The sequence below is a fragment of the Tupaia chinensis genome, unplaced genomic scaffold, assembly GCF_000334495.1.
Source record: "Tupaia chinensis unplaced genomic scaffold, TupChi_1.0 Scaffold000201_1, whole genome shotgun sequence".
NCBI lineage: Eukaryota > Metazoa > Chordata > Mammalia > Scandentia > Tupaiidae > Tupaia > Tupaia belangeri.
Genome location: NW_006159676.1, coordinates 1101073 through 1105048, shown reverse-complemented (window position 1 = coordinate 1105048; position 3976 = coordinate 1101073). Strand labels below are relative to the sequence as shown.

At 52.5% G+C, this 3976-nt stretch overlaps 1 protein-coding gene across 1 annotated transcript in view; it reads right to left on the bottom strand.

Annotated features, from left to right (window-relative positions):
- Nucleotides 1–3976, bottom strand: part of SUGP2 (SURP and G-patch domain containing 2) — a 49530-nt gene that overhangs the window by 41864 nt on the left and 3690 nt on the right. The window lies entirely within an intron of this gene.

Genomic DNA, 3976 nt, shown 5'->3' with positions numbered 1-3976 from the left:
CCAATCCCTTCTCCTCCATTCTCCTCTTGGGATCTTGGGCACGCACACACACCCGGCGTGAGTTTAAGCCACCGGGTCTGCGACTCGAACCGCGAACGACCACATGGGAGTCCAGTGACATAGCCATGATGCCAACTGCTGGTCCCTGACACTCTGGTTTTAAAGGAAGAGGAAAGTTTGGTGCAGAAGAGACTCAGAGAAAGCCTGACCAAGAGACCACACAGGTATGTGACAAAGAGACGCTACAGAACCAACCATCGTCCTTCTAGGTTGGATGTTCCAGAACCACCTAGAATCCTGCTAGGTTTTGAGTCTCCACCATCCCCACACACACCTCCAAACCTTTCTCAAGGAAAAGAAAACATGTCCCTAGGGAAACAAATAACAAGATTTGCACCTCTGTATCCATAAACACTTCCAAGTACTCAGGATTACAAAAAGCATCGAGGAGCTGCAGGAGGCGCAAGATACCAGGCCTAAGGTTACCTGGAGGCGTAAAGAAATAGCTAAAAGAACTGGTGTTGCAATCTTTTGTTTTAATGGTTTTGCCATAGGGCGCATGCGCTGGCTAGAGAGGAGACAGACAGTGAGACACCACCCCCTGGGGAGATGACTGCGCCACAATCCCTTCTCCTGGAATTTTGGACGCACACATGCACGCACGCACGCGCGCACACACACACACACGCATGTCCTGACATGATTCTCAAGCCAAGTCCAAGACTCGAACCCCGGTCAGCCATGTTGGAGTCTAGTGCCTTAACGACTGCACCGTCTACGGGCCTTGTGCTGCAATTTTATCACAGGCATGATCTGTGCACCCCCTCGATCGGTCGCTTTCAGCCTGGTTTATTCGTTCATTCATTTATTCGAGAGAGACAAACACAGAGAGAAGGAAGGGGCCAGACGGGAAGACCGGTACCTCCAACAAAGTCTGTGTACCACGATCCACCCCCAGCCTCAGTCAGCGCCCCCACTGTGTGCATGTGCATGCCCCATGTACTCAGGAAGGGCTCTGGATACAAATCCAGAACCTTCCCAAGTCAGCCTCACAAAGTGTCATGTTTTACCACTGCACCAGGGTCCAGCCCCGACTCATTTATTTATTTTTTTTTTTTTGGAGTTTTTTGCTATAGGGTGCGTGAGCTCGCCAGAAAGACAGAGACAGAGAGACAGAAAGCGGGGATGGCCACACCGCAATCCCTTCTCCTCCATTCTCCTCTCGGGATCTTGGGGACGCATGCACACACACCCAGTGTGAGTTTAAACCACCGGGTCTGGGACTCAAACCGTGGTCAATTACATGGGAGTCCAGAGACAAAGCCATAACTGTTTAATCTAGAGACCTCTGAGCCTCTATTTCTCCAGATTCGAAGTAAATAGCAACAATGATCCCTACCTACCCCATGCACTTAGACTTCCTCGACCAACACTGAAGGTGGGGAGGGGAGGGAAGGAGGGAGCACACAGAGCTCTGGCCTGGGGCAGGGAAGAGCAACAGAACCAATCGCTAGGTTGCTGAGGCTTCCTGGGGGAAGAAACTCCCGGGCTCACCCGGGTGCCTTGAGGAAATGAGCCAGGCGTGGCTGGGACAGGAGAGATTGAGAGATTCAGGCCAGGGGCAGCAGGACCCAGCTGAGTGGAGCAGCAGTAAAGCGCAATACTCTGCAAGGTTCCGAGTTCAAATCTGGAGACCTCTCTGAGGATTCCAGGCTTGTGTGTGCCCGTGGGGCTGGCTGGGGCCTGGCACAGATGGATGGTGGCATCAGGACCCTGCTGGAGGTCCTGTGTGTCTGCTTCTGCCCCTTTCACTCGTGGAAGAAATAAGCCGATGAGAAATGAAAAATAAAACAACGTGGACCAGCAGACAGCATGAGGGTTACACTGGACTCCCATGGAGACGGCTGAGTCCTGGACCCAACGGCTTGAAACGGGTGCCAGGCGCGTGTGCGTGTGTGCCCAAAATGCTGAGCGGAGAATGGAGGAGAAGGGACTGCGGCGTGGCCACAGCCCCTCCTTCGGGAGGTGATTTCTCACTTTCTGTCTTTCTCTGGTGAGCACATGTGACCCACAGCAAAAAAAAAAAAAAAATCCATTAAAATAAATAAATAAAAATAAAACAAGAACTAGGCAGAGACGGTGGGCAGTGTGGCAGAACTGAGGCGTGAGGTCCCAGGCCGGATGCGAGGACAATTCCACGACATCCTGCCATCTACGTGGGCACCACGCTGATTTTGCTGGCGTGGTGTGTCAAAAATTCCCAAAGGGCTTGGGGCCAATAGTTAGCGTAATGGCTATGTCGCTGGACTCCCATATAGACAACTGCGGTTCGAGTCCCGGACCCGGTGGCTTAAACTCACGCCGGGCGCGTGTGCGTGCGTGCCCAAGATCCCGAGAGAATGGAGAAGGGATTGCGGTGTGGCCATCCCCTCGGAGGGTGATTTCTCGCTTTCTCTCTGTCTTTCTGGCGAGTGCACGCGCCCTGTAGCAAAAACCTCTCCCCACCCCCACCAAAAAAGAAAAATTCCCAAAGGGCTGAGTGGGCCTGTGTCATGGTGGTTAAGACAGCTGGATCCCACGTGAAGGACCAGGTAGCCCTAGACCCAGCTGGTTGAGAAACATGGCAGGCTAGTGTGTATGCTTGAAATCCTGAAAGGAGGGAGACACAGGAGGGAAGAGATGGTGGGGTGACCATTCCTCACTGGGGCACAGGGCTTTCTTGCTTCCTTTCTCACATGTGCTCTTTGCCCAAATTAAAAAGAAAAAGAATTCTCGGAGTCAGCAGGTGGCATGGTGGTTAAAGGTGCTGGACTCCCCATAAAGCCGAGTGCAGTTCAAGTCCTGGACCTGGCGGCTTGCTTTCTCAATTTCTCTCTCACTCTATTCCTTTCTGGTCAAATTAAAATAAATAAATAAATGAATGAGTAAAGTTAAATAAAATAATTAAAAAAGAAAAAGAAAAAAATTCCCAAAGGGAGTATGCTACGGGTGCGTCCCCACTTGAGAAAGCCCCACAGCCCCTGCCTTCCTGTCCTGCATACACTATTACCTGGGTGCTCCTGCGATTGACTGAGGGTGCAACTCCCCCACTGAGGAGCCCCCAGAGTCCAAGCAGGCCCAGGGAGGCTGTTGGACCACCAGATGTGGAGGACAGATGTGAGGGGGATGATGCCAGAAACAGAGACCCTGCGGGAGGAGACTGCTGTTACTCTGATGAGAACTGGTAAGAACGGAGTCTCGGGCTGCCATCATCAGGCAGACTCGCCGGTTGCTTCAAGACCCTTTTCTGGGCCAGCAGGTGGCGTGCCGGTGAAGGTGCTGGACTCCCACCTGGCCGACCATGGTTTGAGTCCCAGACCTGGTGGCTTGCTTTCTCATTCTCTCTCTTTCCGTCTCTCTCTGGTGAGCACATGTACCTTATAGCTACCCTAAAAAAGAAACAAAACAAACACCTTTCTTCTGGTGGGGGAGTATGCCTGCCAGGAGAAGCTGCAGATAGGGACAAGACTACTTCTGCATCATGAGCGGACCGGCAGGTGGACCCAGAAAAATATATGATCATAAACGGGAATGAGGATCAGGACAGTGGTGGGCCCAGCAGGCGGCGTGGTGGTTAAGGCAGCCGGATCTCACATGGTCAATCACTGGTTTGAATCCCTGATCCTGGGTAACAAAAACTGTGATGTAGGGACTGGCAATTGGCGTCATGGCTGTGTCCCTGGACTCCCATGTAGTCGACTGCGGTTTGAGTCCCGGACCCGGTGGCTTAAAACTCACGCCGGGCACGTGTGCGTGCGTGCCCAAGATCCCAAGAGGCAAATGGAGAAGGGATCGCAGCGTGGCCATCCCCCCCGGGGGGTGATTTCTGCTTTCTGTCTCTGTCTCTCTGGAGAGTGCATGCTGTGCCCTAGAACAAAAACCTCTCCAAAGAAAAAAAAAGATATTGGGAACCAGCAGTTAGCGTAATGGCTATGTC